At 30.5% G+C, this 17,272-nt stretch overlaps 25 non-coding genes across 25 annotated transcripts; all 25 read left to right on the top strand.

The window, feature by feature from the left end:
• The first annotated feature begins 564 nt into the window (after positions 1-564).
• Positions 565-637, top strand: TRNAT-CGU (transfer RNA threonine (anticodon CGU)). The gene has a single exon. It is a non-coding gene; the product is annotated as a tRNA-Thr (tRNA).
• A 428-nt stretch (positions 638-1,065) lies between these two features.
• On the top strand, positions 1,066-1,141 carry TRNAT-AGU (transfer RNA threonine (anticodon AGU)). The gene has a single exon. It is a non-coding gene; the product is annotated as a tRNA-Thr (tRNA).
• Positions 1,142-1,578: 437 nt separating this feature from the next.
• On the top strand, positions 1,579-1,651 carry TRNAT-UGU (transfer RNA threonine (anticodon UGU)). Its single transcript has one exon. It is a non-coding gene; the product is annotated as a tRNA-Thr (tRNA).
• An 862-nt stretch (positions 1,652-2,513) lies between these two features.
• Positions 2,514-2,586, top strand: TRNAT-UGU (transfer RNA threonine (anticodon UGU)). Its single transcript has one exon. It is a non-coding gene; the product is annotated as a tRNA-Thr (tRNA).
• A 943-nt stretch (positions 2,587-3,529) lies between these two features.
• On the top strand, positions 3,530-3,599 carry TRNAT-CGU (transfer RNA threonine (anticodon CGU)). The gene has a single exon. It is a non-coding gene; the product is annotated as a tRNA-Thr (tRNA).
• Positions 3,600-4,030: 431 nt separating this feature from the next.
• On the top strand, positions 4,031-4,104 carry TRNAT-AGU (transfer RNA threonine (anticodon AGU)). The gene has a single exon. It is a non-coding gene; the product is annotated as a tRNA-Thr (tRNA).
• A 436-nt stretch (positions 4,105-4,540) lies between these two features.
• On the top strand, positions 4,541-4,613 carry TRNAT-CGU (transfer RNA threonine (anticodon CGU)). Its single transcript has one exon. It is a non-coding gene; the product is annotated as a tRNA-Thr (tRNA).
• Positions 4,614-5,043: 430 nt separating this feature from the next.
• Positions 5,044-5,117, top strand: TRNAT-AGU (transfer RNA threonine (anticodon AGU)). Its single transcript has one exon. It is a non-coding gene; the product is annotated as a tRNA-Thr (tRNA).
• Positions 5,118-5,553: 436 nt separating this feature from the next.
• Positions 5,554-5,626, top strand: TRNAT-CGU (transfer RNA threonine (anticodon CGU)). Its single transcript has one exon. It is a non-coding gene; the product is annotated as a tRNA-Thr (tRNA).
• Positions 5,627-6,490: 864 nt separating this feature from the next.
• TRNAT-CGU (transfer RNA threonine (anticodon CGU)) lies at positions 6,491-6,563 on the top strand. Its single transcript has one exon. It is a non-coding gene; the product is annotated as a tRNA-Thr (tRNA).
• Positions 6,564-6,993: 430 nt separating this feature from the next.
• TRNAT-AGU (transfer RNA threonine (anticodon AGU)) lies at positions 6,994-7,067 on the top strand. Its single transcript has one exon. It is a non-coding gene; the product is annotated as a tRNA-Thr (tRNA).
• Positions 7,068-7,502: 435 nt separating this feature from the next.
• Positions 7,503-7,575, top strand: TRNAT-CGU (transfer RNA threonine (anticodon CGU)). The gene has a single exon. It is a non-coding gene; the product is annotated as a tRNA-Thr (tRNA).
• Positions 7,576-8,005: 430 nt separating this feature from the next.
• Positions 8,006-8,079, top strand: TRNAT-AGU (transfer RNA threonine (anticodon AGU)). Its single transcript has one exon. It is a non-coding gene; the product is annotated as a tRNA-Thr (tRNA).
• Positions 8,080-8,515: 436 nt separating this feature from the next.
• TRNAT-UGU (transfer RNA threonine (anticodon UGU)) lies at positions 8,516-8,588 on the top strand. The gene has a single exon. It is a non-coding gene; the product is annotated as a tRNA-Thr (tRNA).
• Positions 8,589-9,451: 863 nt separating this feature from the next.
• Positions 9,452-9,524, top strand: TRNAT-CGU (transfer RNA threonine (anticodon CGU)). Its single transcript has one exon. It is a non-coding gene; the product is annotated as a tRNA-Thr (tRNA).
• A 939-nt stretch (positions 9,525-10,463) lies between these two features.
• TRNAT-CGU (transfer RNA threonine (anticodon CGU)) lies at positions 10,464-10,536 on the top strand. The gene has a single exon. It is a non-coding gene; the product is annotated as a tRNA-Thr (tRNA).
• Positions 10,537-10,967: 431 nt separating this feature from the next.
• TRNAT-AGU (transfer RNA threonine (anticodon AGU)) lies at positions 10,968-11,041 on the top strand. The gene has a single exon. It is a non-coding gene; the product is annotated as a tRNA-Thr (tRNA).
• A 939-nt stretch (positions 11,042-11,980) lies between these two features.
• Positions 11,981-12,054, top strand: TRNAT-AGU (transfer RNA threonine (anticodon AGU)). Its single transcript has one exon. It is a non-coding gene; the product is annotated as a tRNA-Thr (tRNA).
• A 436-nt stretch (positions 12,055-12,490) lies between these two features.
• Positions 12,491-12,563, top strand: TRNAT-CGU (transfer RNA threonine (anticodon CGU)). The gene has a single exon. It is a non-coding gene; the product is annotated as a tRNA-Thr (tRNA).
• Positions 12,564-12,991: 428 nt separating this feature from the next.
• On the top strand, positions 12,992-13,067 carry TRNAT-AGU (transfer RNA threonine (anticodon AGU)). Its single transcript has one exon. It is a non-coding gene; the product is annotated as a tRNA-Thr (tRNA).
• A 436-nt stretch (positions 13,068-13,503) lies between these two features.
• Positions 13,504-13,576, top strand: TRNAT-UGU (transfer RNA threonine (anticodon UGU)). Its single transcript has one exon. It is a non-coding gene; the product is annotated as a tRNA-Thr (tRNA).
• Positions 13,577-14,439: 863 nt separating this feature from the next.
• On the top strand, positions 14,440-14,512 carry TRNAM-CAU (transfer RNA methionine (anticodon CAU)). The gene has a single exon. It is a non-coding gene; the product is annotated as a tRNA-Met (tRNA).
• A 430-nt stretch (positions 14,513-14,942) lies between these two features.
• On the top strand, positions 14,943-15,016 carry TRNAT-AGU (transfer RNA threonine (anticodon AGU)). Its single transcript has one exon. It is a non-coding gene; the product is annotated as a tRNA-Thr (tRNA).
• Positions 15,017-15,451: 435 nt separating this feature from the next.
• On the top strand, positions 15,452-15,524 carry TRNAT-UGU (transfer RNA threonine (anticodon UGU)). The gene has a single exon. It is a non-coding gene; the product is annotated as a tRNA-Thr (tRNA).
• Positions 15,525-16,387: 863 nt separating this feature from the next.
• On the top strand, positions 16,388-16,460 carry TRNAT-CGU (transfer RNA threonine (anticodon CGU)). Its single transcript has one exon. It is a non-coding gene; the product is annotated as a tRNA-Thr (tRNA).
• Positions 16,461-17,272: the final 812 nt, after the last annotated feature.

The raw sequence follows: 17,272 nt of genomic DNA, 5'->3' as shown, positions 1-17,272 counted from the left end.
AAGATAGGATGTTTAGTTAAGCTAGGAACAACTTGTATTAGAGTTATGTTAAGGTCAGGCTCTCAAACTTGTTGATAACGATTGTATAACTGAATGTCCTGCTGATTTTTGTATTTCATTGTTGATTATGCAATTAAAACCCTTTTTAATTTCATACTTTAATAAATACGGCCGGGCGACTAGCGCCCGCCTTCCAAAAAGTAAACACGTCTCGTGTCCACGTTCCTTGGTGTGGGGTGCCGGATTGGGGGGGAGGCGGCAGCTAGTCGCTGACCATGTGTTATTGCAAAATAAAATAAGACATATCTATGAGAAAGACGTAGATGACATTACTACCTCGATTTGAGCTATATTAATGCCTTCATGAAAAAAAATGTAATGTATTCAAGAAATAACATTGGGTTTTATAAGAGTACCTGTTTATTAAAACATAATAATACTTGTTTAGTGATTGAGTATCTTTTTGTGTTTAGGGTTACAGTACATATAAAGAAGAATTTATAGCAGGAAACAAAATTTCATCATCAACAATAGATTATTTATGTATTTTTTGTTATTGACGTTGGTGCTGTGGCTTAGTGGTTAAAGCGCCTGTCTCGTAAACAGGAAATGCTGAGTTCAAATCTCAGCAGCACCTAACTGTTTTCTCCATGCTTTAGGAATATTTTTCATCAAACAAATGTTGAATACAATTTAAGAATAAACGTCTGGTTCTATGAACTTTAGAATAAGTTATCATAAAATGAAATAAAATACTTGGCATTGTGAAGATTTTTATAGGAATGCATTGACTGAAATATCGAAAAGTAAATGACAAAGAACAAGATAGAGCCGTATGATCACTCTATTGTTGAGTTCAACTAATCCACTATTCGGCAAGGTATATTTTAAAATTCTATGAATAGGGTAAACTTTAAATTAGAGAGGTGTTTTTGGATAAGTGAAGCTTCTTCATCTAAAGTGTTTGAGTAGAGAAGTCTGTGAACTTATAAAAGAATATGAAAGTGAAAAAGCAATATTCTCTTGAACACCATAAAGAAAAGTCTTTCAAAGTAAATACTCAAGGGTGTTCTGTGGCTTAGCTGGTTAAAGCGCCTGTCTAGTAAACAGGAGATCCTGAGTTCAACTCTCAGCAGCGCCTTGCTTTTCTCTTTGTTATATAACAAATCAATTTCATTAGGTCCTATCCTGATACAATTAAAATATAAAAGTCTGATTCATCTTACTGTTGAACAGATCATCTTAAACCTCATAAAAACCAAAGTATTTTCAAGATTATAAAGTGAATACTGTTGTTGCAAAATAAAAAATAGACATAACTATGAGAAAGACGTATATGACATTACGACCTCGATTTGAGCTATATTAATGCCTTCATGAAAAAAATATATAATGTATTCAAGAAATAACATTGGGTTTTATAAGAGTACCTGTTTATTAAAACATATTAATACTTGTTTAGTGATTGAGTATCTTTTTGTGTTTAAGATTACAGTACATATAAAGAAGAATTTATAGCAGGAAACACAATTTCATCATCAGCAGTAGATTATTTATGTATTTTTTGCTATTGACGTTGGTGCTGTGGCTTAGTGGTTAAAGCGCCTGTCTTGTAAACAGGAAATCCTGAGTTCAAATCTCAGTAGCACCTAACTGTTTTCTACATGCTTTAGGAATATTTTTCATCAAACAAGTGTTAAATAAATTTTAAGAATTAAACGTCTGGTTCTATGAAAATTAGAATAAGTTATCATAAAATGAAATAAAATACTTGGTATTGTGAAGATTTTTATAGGAATGCATTGACTGAAATATTGAAAAGTAAATGACAAAGAACAAGATAGAGCCGTATGATCACTCTATTGTTGAGTTCAACTAATCCACTCTTCGGCAAGGTATATTTTAAAATTCTATGAATAGTGTAAACTTCAAATTAGAGAGGTGTTTTTGAATAAGTGAAGCGTCTTCATCTAAGGTGTTTGAGTAGAGAAGTCTGTGAACTTATAAAAGAATATGAAAGTGAAAAAGCAATATTCTCTTGAACACCATAAAGAAAAGTCTTTCAAAGTTAAGACTCAAGGGGGTGCTGTGGCTTAGCTGGTTTCCAATTTCATTAGGTCCTATTCTGATACAATTAAAATATAAAAGTCTGATTCATCTTTCTGTTGAACAGATCATCTTAAACCTCATAAAAACCAAAGTATTTTCAAGATTATAGAGTAAATACTGTTATTGCAAAATAAAAAAGACATATCTATGAGAAAGACGTAGATGACATTACTACCACGATTTGAGCTATATTAATGCCTTCATGAAAAAAAAATGTAATGTATTCAAGAAATAACATTGGGTTTTATAAGAGTACCAGTTTATTAAAACATATTAATACTTGTTTAGTGATTGAGTATCTTTTTGTGTTTAAGATTACAGTACATATAAAGAAGAATTTATAGCAGGAAACAAAATTTCATCATCAACAATAGATTATTTATGTATTTTTTGTTATTGACGTTGGTGCTGTGGCTTAGTGGTTAAAGCGCCTGTCTTGTAAACAGGAAATTCTGAGTTCAAATCTCAGCAGCACCTAACTGTTTTCTCCATGCTTTAGGAATATCTTTCATCAAACAAATGTTGAATACAATTTAAGAATAAACGTCTGGTTCTATGAACTTTAGAATAAGTTATCATAAAATGAAATAAAATACTTGGCATTGTGAAGATTTTTATAGGAATGCATTGACTGAAATTTCGAAAAGTAAATGACAAAGAACAAGATAGAGCCGTATGAATACTCTATTGTTGAGTTCAACTAATCCACTCTTCGGCAAGGTATATTTTAAAATTCTATGAATAGGCTAAACTTCAAATTAGAGAGGTGTTTTTGAATAAGTGAAGCTTCTTCATCTAAAGTGTTTGAGAAGAGAAGTCTGTGAACTTATAAAAGAATATGAAAGTGAAAAAGCAATATTCTCTTGAACACCATAAAGAAAAGTCTTTCAAAGTAAAGCCTCAAGGGGGTGCTGTGGCTTAGCTGGTTAAAGCGCCTGTCTAGTAAACAGGAGATCCTAAGTTTAACTCTCAGCAGCGCCTTGCTTTTCTCTTTATTATATAACAAATCAATTTCATTAGGTACTATTCTGATACAATTAAAATATAAAAGTCGGATTCATCTTACTGTTGAACAGATCATCTTCAACCTCATAAAAGCCAAAGTATTTTCAAGATTATAGAGTGAATACTGTTGTTGCAAAATAAAAAAGACATATCTATGAGAAAGACGTATATGACATTACTACCTCGATTTGAGCTATATTAATGCCTTCATGAAAAAAAAAATATAATGTATTCAAGAAATAACATTGGGTTTTATAAGAGTACCTGTTTATTAAAACATATTAATACTTTTTTAGTGATTGAGTATCTTTTTGTGTTTAAGATTACAGTACATATAAAGAAGAATTTATAGCAGGAAACAAAATTTCATCATCAGCAGTAGATTATTTATGTATTTTTTGCTATTGAAGTTGTTGATGTGGCTTAGTGGTTAAAGCGCCTGTCTCGTAAACAGGAAATCCTGAGTTCAAATCTCAGTAGCACCTAACTGTTTTCTCCATGCTTTAGGAATATTTTTCATCAAACAAGTATTGAATACATTTTAAGAATTAAACGTCTGGTTCTTTGAACTTTAGAATAAGTTATCATAAAATGAAATCAAATACTTGGCATTGTGAAGATTTTTATAGGAATGCATTGACTGAAATTTCGAAAAGTAAATGACAAAGAACAAGATAGAGCTGTATGATCACTCTATTGTTGAGTTCAACTAATCCACTCTTCGGCAAGGTATATTTTAAAATTCTATGAATAGGGTAAACTTCAAATTAGAGAGGTGTTTTTGAATAAGTGAAGCGTCTTCATCTAAAGTGTTTGAGTAGAGAAGTCTGTGAACTTATAAAAGAATATGAAAGTGAAAAAGCAATATTCTCTTGAACACCATAAAGAAAAGTCTTTCAAAATTAAGACTCAAGGGGGTGCTGTGGCTTAGCTGGTTAAAGCGCCTGTCTAGTAAACAGGAGATCCTGAGTTCAACTCTCAGCAGCGCCTTGCTTTTCTCTTTGTTATATAACAAATCAATTTCATTAGGTCCTATTCTGATACAATTAAAATATAAAAGTCTGATTCATCTTTCTGTTGAACAGATCATCTTAAACCTCATAAAAACCAAAGTATTTTCAAGATTATAGAGTAAATACTGTTATTGCAAAATAAAAAAAGACATATCTATGAGAAAGACGTAGATGACATTACTACCTCGATTTGAGCTATATTAATGCCTTCATGAAAAAAAAATGTAATGTATTCAAGAAATAACATTGGGTTTTATAAGAGTACCAGTTTATTAAAACATATTAATACTTGTTTAGTGATTGAGTATCTTTTTGTGTTTAAGATTACAGTACATATAAAGAAGAATTTATAGCAGGAAACCAAATGTCATCATCTTGAATAGATTATTTATGTATTTTTTGTTATTGACGTTGGTGGTGTGGCTTAGTGGTTAAAGCACCTGTCTCGTAAACAGGAAATGCTGAGTTCAAATCTCAGCAGCACCTAACTGTTTTCTCCATGCTTTAGGAATATTTTTCATCAAACAAATGTTGAATACAATTTAAGAATAAACGTCTGGTTCTATGAACTTTAGAATAAGTTATCATAAAATGAAATAGTATACTTGGCATTGTGAAGATTTTTATAGGAATGCATTGACTGAAATATCGAAAAGTAAATGACAAAGAACAAGATAGAGCCGTATGATCACTCTATTGTTGAGTTCAACTAATCCACTATTTGGCAAGGTATATTTTAAAATTCTATGAATAGGGTAAACTTCAAATTAGAGAGGTGTTTTTGAATAAGTGAAGCTTCTTCATCTAAAGTGTTTGAGTAGAGAAGTCTGTGAACTTATAAAAGAATATGAAAGTGAAAAAGCAATATTCTCTTGAACACCATAAAGAAAAGTCTTTCAAAGTAAAGACTCAAGGGGGTGCTGTGGCTTAGCTGGTTAAAGCGCCTGTCTAGTAAACAGGAGATCCTGAGTTCAACTCTCAGCAGCGCCTTGCTTTTCTCTTTGTTATATAACAAATCAATTTCATTAGGTCCTATCCTGATACAATTAAAATATAAAAGTCTGATTCATCTTACTGTTGAACAGATCATCTTAAACCTCATAAAAACCAAAGTATTTTCAAGATTATATAGTGAATACTGTTGTTGCAAAATAAAAAAAGACATATCTATGAGAAAGACGTATATGACATTACTACCTCGATTTGAGCTATATTAATGCCTTCACGAAAAAAAAATATAATGTATTCAAGAAATAACATTGGGTTTTATAAGAGTACCTGTTTATTAAAACATATTAATACTTGTTTAGTGATTGAGTATCTTTTTGTGTTTAAGATTACAGTACATATAAAGAAGAATTTATAGCAGGAAACAAAATTTCATCATCAGCAGTAGATTATTTATGTATTTTTTGTTATTGACGTTGGTGCTGTGGCTTAGTGGTTAAAGCGACTGTCTCGTAAACAGGAAATCCTGAGTTCAAATCTCAGTAGCACCTAACTGTTTTCTCCATGCTTTAGGAATATTTTTCATCAAACAAATGTTAAATAAATTTTAAGAATTAAACGTCTGGTTCTATGAACTTTAGAATAAGTTATCATAAAATGAAATAAAATACTTGGTATTGTGAAGATTTTTATAGGAATACATTGACTGAAATATCGAAAAGTAAATGACAAAGAACAAGATAGAGCCGTATGATCACTCTATTGTTGAGTTCAACTAATCCACTCTTCGGCAAGGTATATTTTAAACTTCTATGAATAGGGTAAACTTCAAATTAGAGAGGTGTTTTTGAATAAGTGAAGCGTCTTCATCTAAAGTGTTTGAGTAGAGAAGTCTGTGAACTTATAAAAGAATATGAAAGTGAAAAAGCAATATTCTCTTGAACACCATAAAGAAAAGTCTTTCAAAGTTAAGACTCAAGGGGGTGCTGTGGCTTAGCTGGTTTCCAATTTCATTAGGTCCTATTCTGATACAATTAAAATATAAAAGTCTGATTCATCTTTCTGTTGAACAGATCATCTTAAACCTCATAAAAACCAAAGTATTTTCAAGATTATAGAGTAAATACTGTTATTGCAAAATAAAAAAAGACATATCTATGAGAAAGACGTAGATGACATTACTACCTCGATTTGAGCTATATTAATGACTTCATGAAAAAAAAAATGTAATGTATTCAAGAAATAACATTGGGTTTTATAAGAGTACCAGTTTATTAAAACAAATTAATACTTGTTTAGTGATTGAGTATCTTTTTGTGTTTAAGATTACAGTACATATAAAGAAGAATTTATAGCAGGAAACAAAATTTCATCATCAACAATAGATTATTTATGTATTTTTTGTTATTGACGTTGGTGCTGTGGCTTAGTGGTTAAAGCGCCTGTCTCGTAAACAGGAAATTCTGAGTTCAAATCTCAGCAGCACCTAACTGTTTTCTCCATGCTTTAGGAATATCTTTCATCAAACAAATGTTGAATACAATTTATGAATAAACGTCTGGTTCTATGAAAATTAGAATAAGTTATCATAAAATGAAATAAAATACTTGGTATTGTGAAGATTTTTATAGGAATGCATTGACTGAAATATCGAAAAGTAAATGACAAAGAACAAGATAGAGCCGTATGATCACTCTATTGTTGAGTTCAACTAATCCACTTTTCGGCAAGGTATATTTTAAAATTCTATGAATAGGGAAAACTTCAAATTAGAGAGGTGTTTTTGAATAAGTGAAGCGTCTTCATCTAAAGTGTTTGAGTAGAGAAGTCTGTGAACTTATAAAAGAATATGAAAGTGAAAAAGCAATATTCTCTTGAACACCATAAAGAAAAGTCTTTCAAAGTTAAGACTTAAGGGGGTGCTGTGGCTTAGCTGGTTAAAGCACCTGTCTAGTAAACAGGAGATCCTGAGTTCAACTCTCAGCAGCGCCTTGCTTTTCTCTTTATTATATAACAAATCAATTTCATTAGGTACTATTCTGATACAATTAAAATATAAAAGTCGGATTCATCTTACTGTTGAACAGATCATCTTCAACCTCATAAAAGCCAAAGTATTTTCAAGATTATAGAGTGAATACTGTTATTGCAAAATAAAATAAGACATATCTATGAGAAAGACGTAGATGACATTACTACCTCGATTTGAGCTATATTAATGCCTTCATGAAAAAAAATGTAATGTATTCAAGAAATAACATTGGGTTTTATAAGAGTACCTGTTTATTAAAACATAATAATACTTGTTTAGTGATTGAGTATCTTTTTGTGTTTAGGGTTACAGTACATATAAAGAAGAATTTATAGCAGGAAACAAAATTTCATCATCAACAATAGATTATTTATGTATTTTTTGTTATTGACGTTGGTGCTGTGGCTTAGTGGTTAAAGCGCCTGTCTCGTAAACAGGAAATGCTGAGTTCAAATCTCAGCAGCACCTAACTGTTTTCTCCATGCTTTAGGAATATTTTTCATCAAACAAATGTTGAATACAATTTAAGAATAAACGTCTGGTTCTATGAACTTTAGAATAAGTTATCATAAAATGAAATAAAATACTTGGCATTGTGAAGATTTTTATAGGAATGCATTGACTGAAATATCGAAAAGTAAATGACAAAGAACAAGATAGAGCCGTATGATCACTCTATTGTTGAGTTCAACTAATCCACTATTCGGCAAGGTATATTTTAAAATTCTATGAATAGGGTAAACTTTAAATTAGAGAGGTGTTTTTGGATAAGTGAAGCTTCTTCATCTAAAGTGTTTGAGTAGAGAAGTCTGTGAACTTATAAAAGAATATGAAAGTGAAAAAGCAATATTCTCTTGAACACCATAAAGAAAAGTCTTTCAAAGTAAATTCTCAAGGGGGTTCTGTGGCTTAGCTGGTTAAAGCGCCTGTCTAGTAAACAGGAGATCCTGAGTTCAACTCTCAGCAGCGCCTTGCTTTTCTCTTTGTTATATAACAAATCAATTTCATTAGGTCCTATCCTGATACAATTAAAATATAAAAGTCTGATTCATCTTACTGTTGAACAGATCATCTTAAACCTCATAAAAACCAAAGTATTTTCAAGATTATAAAGTGAATACTGTTGTTGCAAAATAAAAAAAGACATATCTATGAGAAAGACGTATATGACATTACTACCTCGATTTGAGCTATATTAATGCCTTCATGAAAAAAATATATAATGTATTCAAGAAATAACATTGGGTTTTATAAGAGTACCTGTTTATTAAAACATATTAATACTTGTTTAGTGATTGAGTATCTTTTTGTGTTTAAGATTACAGTACATATAAAGAAGAATTTATAGCAGGAAACACAATTTCATCATCAGCAGTAGATTATTTATGTATTTTTTGCTATTGACGTTGGTGCTGTGGCTTAGTGGTTAAAGCGCCTGTCTTGTAAACAGGAAATCCTGAGTTCAAATCTCAGTAGCACCTAACTGTTTTCTACATGCTTTAGGAATATTTTTCATCAAACAAGTGTTAAATAAATTTTAAGAATTAAACGTCTGGTTCTATGAAAATTAGAATAAGTTATCATAAAATGAAATAAAATACTTGGTATTGTGAAGATTTTTATAGGAATGCATTGACTGAAATATTGAAAAGTAAATGACAAAGAACAAGATAGAGCCGTATGATCACTCTATTGTTGAGTTCAACTAATCCACTCTTCGGCAAGGTATATTTTAAAATTCTATGAATAGTGTAAACTTCAAATTAGAGAGGTGTTTTTGAATAAGTGAAGCGTCTTCATCTAAGGTGTTTGAGTAGAGAAGTCTGTGAACTTATAAAAGAATATGAAAGTGAAAAAGCAATATTCTCTTGAACACCATAAAGAAAAGTCTTTCAAAGTTAAGACTCAAGGGGGTGCTGTGGCTTAGCTGGTTTCCAATTTCATTAGGTCCTATTCTGATACAATTAAAATATAAAAGTCTGATTCATCTTTCTGTTGAACAGATCATCTTAAACCTCATAAAAACCAAAGTATTTTCAAGATTATAGAGTAAATACTGTTATTGCAAAATAAAAAAAGACATATCTATGAGAAAGACGTAGATGACATTACTACCACGATTTGAGCTATATTAATGCCTTCATGAAAAAAAAATGTAATGTATTCAAGAAATAACATTGGGTTTTATAAGAGTACCAGTTTATTAAAACATATTAATACTTGTTTAGTGATTGAGTATCTTTTTGTGTTTAAGATTACAGTACATATAAAGGAGAATTTATAGCAGGAAACAAAATTTCATCATCAACAATAGATTATTTATGTATTTTTTGTTATTGACGTTGGTGCTGTGGCTTAGTGGTTAAAGCGCCTGTCTCGTAAACAGGAAATTCTGAGTTCAAATCTCAGCAGCACCTAACTGTTTTCTCCATGCTTTAGGAATATCTTTCATCAAACAAATGTTGAATACAATTTAAGAATAAACGTCTGGTTCTATGAACTTTAGAATAAGTTATCATAAAATGAAATAAAATACTTGGCATTGTGAAGATTTTTATAGGAATGCATTGACTGAAATTTCGAAAAGTAAATGACAAAGAACAAGATAGAGCCGTATGAATACTCTATTGTTGAGTTCAACTAATCCACTCTTCGGCAAGGTATATTTTAAAATTCTATGAATAGGCTAAACTTCAAATTAGAGAGGTGTTTTTGAATAAGTGAAGCTTCTTCATCTAAAGTGTTTGAGTAGAGAAGTCTGTGAACTTATAAAAGAATATGAAAGTGAAAAAGCAATATTCTCTTGAACACCATAAAGAAAAGTCTTTCAAAGTAAAACCTCAAGGGGGTGCTGTGGCTTAGCTGGTTAAAGCGCCTGTCTAGTAAACAGGAGATCCTAAGTTTAACTCTCAGCAGCTCCTTGCTTTTCTCTTTGTTATATAACAAATCAATTTCATTAGGTCCTATTCTGATACAATTAAAATATAAAAGTCTGATTCATCTTACTGTTGAACAGATCATCTTAAACCTCATAAAATCCAAAGTATTTTCAAGATTATAGAGTGAATACTGTTGTTGCAAAATAAAAAAGACATATCTATGAGAAAGACGTATATGACATTACTACCTCGATTTGAGCTATATTAATGCCTTCATGAAAAAAAAATATAATGTATTCAAGAAATAACATTGGGTTTTATAAGAGTACCTGTTTATTAAAACATATTAATACTTTTTTAGTGATTGAGTATCTTTTTGTGTTTAAGATTACAGTACATATAAAGAAGAATTTATAGCAGGAAACAAAATTTCATCATCAGCAGTAGATTATTTATGTATTTTTTGCTATTGAAGTTGGTGCTGTGGCTTAGTGGTTAAAGCGCCTGTCTCGTAAACAGGAAATCCTGAGTTCAAATCTCAGTAGCACCTAACTGTTTTCTCCATGCTTTAGGAATATTTTTCATCAAACAAGTATTGAATACATTTTAAGAATTAAACGTCTGGTTCTTTGAACTTTAGAATAAGTTATCATAAAATGAAATCAAATACTTGGCATTGTGAAGATTTTTATAGGAATGCATTGACTGAAATTTCGAAAAGTAAATGACAAAGAACAAGATAGAGCTGTATGATCACTCTATTGTTGAGTTCAACTAATCCACTCTTCGGCAAGGTATATTTTAAAATTCTATGAATAGGGTAAACTTCAAATTAGAGAGGTGTTTTTGAATAAGTGAAGCGTCTTCATCTAAAGTGTTTGAGTAGAGAAGTCTGTGAACTTATAAAAGAATATGAAAGTGAAAAAGCAATATTCTCTTGAACACCATAAAGAAAAGTCTTTCAAAATTAAGCCTCAAGGGGGTGCTGTGGCTTAGCTGGTTAAAGCGCCTGTCTAGTAAACAGGAGATCCTGAGTTCAACTCTCAGCAGCGCCTTGCTTTTCTCTTTGTTATATAACAAATCAATTTCATTAGGTCCTATTCTGATACAATTAAAATATAAAAGTCTGATTCATCTTTCTGTTGAACAGATCATCTTAAACCTCATAAAAACCAAAGTATTTTCAAGATTATAGAGTAAATACTGTTATTGCAAAATAAAAAAAGACATATCTATGAGAAAGACGTAGATGACATTACTACCTCGATTTGAGCTATATTAATGCCTTCATGAAAAAAAAATGTAATGTATTCAAGAAATAACATTGGGTTTTATAAGAGTACCAGTTTATTAAAACATATTAATACTTGTTTAGTGATTGAGTATCTTTTTGTGTTTAAGATTACAGTACATATAAAGAAGAATTTATAGCAGGAAACCAAATGTCATCATCTTGAATAGATTATTTATGTATTTTTTGTTATTGACGTTGGTGGTGTGGCTTAGTGGTTAAAGCACCTGTCTCGTAAACAGGAAATGCTGAGTTCAAATCTCAGCAGCACATAACTGTTTTCTCCATGCTTTAGGAATATTTTTCATCAAACAAATGTTGAATACAATTTAAGAATAAACGTCTGGTTCTATGAACTTTAGAATAAGTTATCATAAAATGAAATAAAATACTTGGCATTGTGAAGATTTTTATAGGAATGCATTGACTGAAATATCGAAAAGTAAATGACAAAGAACAAGATAGAGCCGTATGATCACTCTATTGTTGAGTTCAACTAATCCACTATTTGGCAAGGTATATTTTAAAATTCTATGAATAGGGTAAACTTCAAATTAGAGAGGTGTTTTTGAATAAGTGAAGCTTCTTCATCTAAAGTGTTTGAGTAGAGAAGTCTGTGAACTTATAAAAGAATATGAAAGTGAAAAAGCAATATTCTCTTGAACACCATAAAGAAAAGTCTTTCAAAGTAAAGACTCAAGGGGGTGCTGTGGCTTAGCTGGTTAAAGCGCCTGTCTAGTAAACAGGAGATCCTGAGTTCAACTCTCAGCAGCGCCTTGCTTTTCTCTTTGTTATATAACAAATCAATTTCATTAGGTCCTATCCTGATACAATTAAAATATAAAAGTCTGATTCATCTTACTGTTGAACAGATCATCTTAAACCTCATAAAAACCAAAGTATTTTCAAGATTATATAGTGAATACTGTTGTTGCAAAATAAAAAAAGACATATCTATGAGAAAGACGTATATGACATTACTACCTCGATTTGAGCTATATTAATGCCTTCACGAAAAAAAAATATAATGTATTCAAGAAATAACATTGGGTTTTATAAGAGTACCTGTTTATTAAAACATATTAATACTTGTTTAGTGATTGAGTATCTTTTTGTGTTTAAGATTACAGTACATATAAAGAAGAATTTATAGCAGGAAACAAAATTTCATCATCAGCAGTAGATTATTTATGTATTTTTTGTTATTGACGTTGGTGCTGTGGCTTAGTGGTTAAAGCGCCTGTCTCGTAAACAGGAAATGCTGAGTTCAAATCTCAGCAGCACCTAACTGTTTTCTCCATGCTTTAGGAATATTTTTCATCAAACAAATGTTGAATACAATTTAAGAATAAACGTCTGGTTCTATGAACTTTAGAATAAGTTATCATAAAATGAAATAAAATACTTGGCATTGTGAAGATTTTTATAGGAATGCATTGACTGAAATATCGAAAAGTAAATGACAAAGAACAAGATAGAGCCGTATGATCACTCTATTGTTGAGTTCAACTAATCCACTATTCGGCAAGGTATATTTTAAAATTCTATGAATAGGGTAAACTTTAAATTAGAGAGGTGTTTTTGGATAAGTGAAGCTTCTTCATCTAAAGTGTTTGAGTAGAGAAGTCTGTGAACTTATAAAAGAATATGAAAGTGAAAAAGCAATATTCTCTTGAACACCATAAAGAAAAGTCTTTCAAAGTAAATACTCAAGGGTGTTCTGTGGCTTAGCTGGTTAAAGCGCCTGTCTAGTAAACAGGAGATCCTGAGTTCAACTCTCAGCAGCGCCTTGCTTTTCTCTTTGTTATATAACAAATCAATTTCATTAGGTCCTATCCTGATACAATTAAAATATAAAAGTCTGATTCATCTTACTGTTGAACAGATCATCTTAAACCTCATAAAAACCAAAGTATTTTCAAGATTATAAAGTGAATACTGTTGTTGCAAAATAAAAAAAGACATATCTATGAGAAAGACGTATATGACATTACGACCTCGATTTGAGCTATATTAATGCCTTCATGAAAAAAATATATAATGTATTCAAGAAATAACATTGGGTTTTATAAGAGTACCTGTTTATTAAAACATATTAATACTTGTTTAGTGATTGAGTATCTTTTTGTGTTTAAGATTACAGTACATATAAAGAAGAATTTATAGCAGGAAACACAATTTCATCATCAGCAGTAGATTATTTATGTATTTTTTGCTATTGACGTTGGTGCTGTGGCTTAGTGGTTAAAGCGCCTGTCTTGTAAACAGGAAATCCTGAGTTCAAATCTCAGTAGCACCTAACTGTTTTCTACATGCTTTAGGAATATTTTTCATCAAACAAGTGTTAAATAAATTTTAAGAATTAAACGTCTGGTTCTATGAAAATTAGAATAAGTTATCATAAAATGAAATAAAATACTTGGTATTGTGAAGATTTTTATAGGAATGCATTGACTGAAATATTGAAAAGTAAATGACAAAGAACAAGATAGAGCCGTATGATCACTCTATTGTTGAGTTCAACTAATCCACTCTTCGGCAAGGTATATTTTAAAATTCTATGAATAGTGTAAACTTCAAATTAGAGAGGTGTTTTTGAATAAGTGAAGCGTCTTCATCTAAGGTGTTTGAGTAGAGAAGTCTGTGAACTTATAAAAGAATATGAAAGTGAAAAAGCAATATTCTCTTGAACACCATAAAGAAAAGTCTTTCAAAGTTAAGACTCAAGGGGGTGCTGTGGCTTAGCTGGTTTCCAATTTCATTAGGTCCTATTCTGATACAATTAAAATATAAAAGTCTGATTCATCTTTCTGTTGAACAGATCATCTTAAACCTCATAAAAACCAAAGTATTTTCAAGATTATAGAGTAAATACTGTTATTGCAAAATAAAAAAAGACATATCTATGAGAAAGACGTAGATGACATTACTACCACGATTTGAGCTATATTAATGCCTTCATGAAAAAAAAATGTAATGTATTCAAGAAATAACATTGGGTTTTATAAGAGTACCAGTTTATTAAAACATATTAATACTTGTTTAGTGATTGAGTATCTTTTTGTGTTTAAGATTACAGTACATATAAAGAAGAATTTATAGCAGGAAACAAAATTTCATCATCAACAATAGATTATTTATGTATTTTTTGTTATTGACGTTGGTGCTGTGGCTTAGTGGTTAAAGCGCCTGTCTCATAAACAGGAAATTCTGAGTTCAAATCTCAGCAGCACCTAACTGTTTTCTCCATGCTTTAGGAATATCTTTCATCAAACAAATGTTGAATACAATTTAAGAATAAACGTCTGGTTCTATGAACTTTAGAATAAGTTATCATAAAATGAAATAAAATACTTGGCATTGTGAAGATTTTTATAGGAATGCATTGACTGAAATTTCGAAAAGTAAATGACAAAGAACAAGATAGAGCCGTATGAATACTCTATTGTTGAGTTCAACTAATCCACTCTTCGGCAAGGTATATTTTAAAATTCTATGAATAGGCTAAACTTCAAATTAGAGAGGTGTTTTTGAATAAGTGAAGCTTCTTCATCTAAAGTGTTTGAGTAGAGAAGTCTGTGAACTTATAAAAGAATATGAAAGTGAAAAAGCAATATTCTCTTGAACACCATAAAGAAAAGTCTTTCAAAGTAAAGACTCAAGGGGGTGCTGTGGCTTAGCTGGTTAAAGCACCTGTCTAGTAAACAGGAGATCCTGAGTTCAACTCTCAGCAGCGCCTTGCTTTTCTCTTTATTATACAACAAATCAATTTCATTAGGTACTATTCTGATACAATTAAAATATAAAAGTCGGATTCATCTTACTGTTGAACAGATCATCTTCAACCTCATAAAAGCCAAAGTATTTTCAAGATTATAGAGTGAATACTGTTATTGCAAAATAAAATAAGACATATCTATGAGAAAGACGTAGATGACATTACTACCTCGATTTGAGCTATATTAATGCCTTCATGAAAAAAAATGTAATGTATTCAAGAAATAACATTGGGTTTTATAAGAGTACCTGTTTATTAAAACATATTAATACTTGTTTAGTGATTGAGTATCTTTTTGTGTTTAAGATTACAGTACATATAAAGAAGAATTTATAGCAGGAAACACAATTTCATCATCAGCAGTAGATTATTTATGTTTTTTTTGTTATTGACGTTGGTGCTGTGGCTTAGTGGTTAAAGCGACTGTGTTGTAAACAGGAAATCCTGAGTTCAAATCTCAGTAGCACCTAACTGTTTTCTACATGCTTTAGGAATATTTTTCATCAAACAAGTGTTAAATAAATTTTAAGAATTAAACGTCTGGTTCTATGAAAATTAGAATAAGTTATCATAAAATGAAATAAAATACTTGGTATTTTGAAGATTTTTATAGGAATGCATTGACTGAAATATTGAAAAGTAAATGACAAAGAACAAGATAGAGCCGTATGATCACTCTATTGTTGAGTTCAACTAATCCACTCTTCGGCAAGGTATATTTTAAAATTCTATGAATAGGGTAAACTTCAAATTAGAGAGGTGTTTTTGAATAAGTGAAGCGTCTTCATCTAAAGTGTTTGAGTAGAGAAGTCTGTGAACTTATAAAAGAATATGAAAGTGAAAAATCAATATTCTCTTGAACACCATAAAGAAAAGTCTTTCAAAGTTAAGACTCAAGGGGGTGCTGTGGCTTAGCTGGTTTCCAATTTCATTAGGTCCTATTCTGATACAATTAAAATATAAAAGTTTGATTCATCTTTCTGTTGAACAGATCATCTTAAACCTCATAAAAACCAAAGTATTTTCAAGATTATAGAGTAAATACTGTTATTGCAAAATAAAAAAAGACATATCTATGAGAAAGACGTAGATGACATTACTACCACGATTTGAGCTATATTAATGCCTTCATGAAAAAAAAATGTAATGTATTCAAGAAATAACATTGGGTTTTATAAGAGTACCAGTTTATTAAAACATATTAATACTTGTTTAGTGATTGAGTATCTTTTTGTGTTTAAGATTACAGTACATATAAAGAAGAATTTATAGCAGGAAACAAAATTTCATCATCAACAATAGATTATTTATGTATTTTTTGTTATTGACGTTGGTGCTGTGGCTTAGTGGTTAAAGCGCCTGTCTCGTAAACAGGAAATTCTGAGTTCAAATCTCAGCAGCACCTAACTGTTTTCTCCATGCTTTAGGAATATCTTTCATCAAACAAATGTTGAATACAATTTAAGAATAAACGTCTGGTTCTATGAACTTTAGAATAAGTTATCATAAAATGAAATAAAATACTTGGCATTGTGAAGATTTTTATAGGAATGCATTGACTGAAATTTCGAAAAGTAAATGACAAAGAACAAGATAGAGCCGTATGAATACTCTATTGTTGAGTTCAACTAATCCACTCTTCGGCAAGGTATATTTTAAAATTCTATGAATAGGCTAAACTTCAAATTAGAGAGGTGTTTTTGAATAAGTGAAGCTTCTTCATCTAAAGTGTTTGAGTAGAGAAGTCTGTGAACTTATAAAAGAATATGAAAGTGAAAAAGCAATATTCTCTTGAACACCATAAAGAAAAGTCTTTCAAAGTAAAGCCTCAAGGGGGTGCTGTGGCTTAGCTGGTTAAAGCGCCTGTCTAGTAAACAGGAGATCCTAAGTTTAACTCTCAGCAGCTCCTTGCTTTTCTCTTTGTTATATAACAAATCAATTTCATTAGGTCCTATTCTGATACAATTAAAATATAAAAGTCTGATTCATCTTACTGTTGAACAGATCATCTTAAACCTCATAAAATCCAAAGTATTTTCAAGATTATAGAGTGAATACTGTTGTTGCAAAATAAAAAAGACATATCTATGAGAAAGACGTATATGACATTACTACCTCGATTTGAGCTATATTAATGCCTTCATGAAAAAAAAACATATAATGTATTCAAGAAATAACATTGGGTTTTATAAGAGTACCTGTTTATTAAAACATATT

This window comes from Lissotriton helveticus, chromosome 12 (assembly GCF_964261635.1).
Source record: "Lissotriton helveticus chromosome 12, aLisHel1.1, whole genome shotgun sequence".
NCBI classification, from domain to species: Eukaryota; Metazoa; Chordata; class Amphibia; order Caudata; family Salamandridae; genus Lissotriton; species Lissotriton helveticus.
Note: the sequence above shows the minus strand (reverse complement) of the source record. Positions and strands in the feature narration are given on the sequence as shown.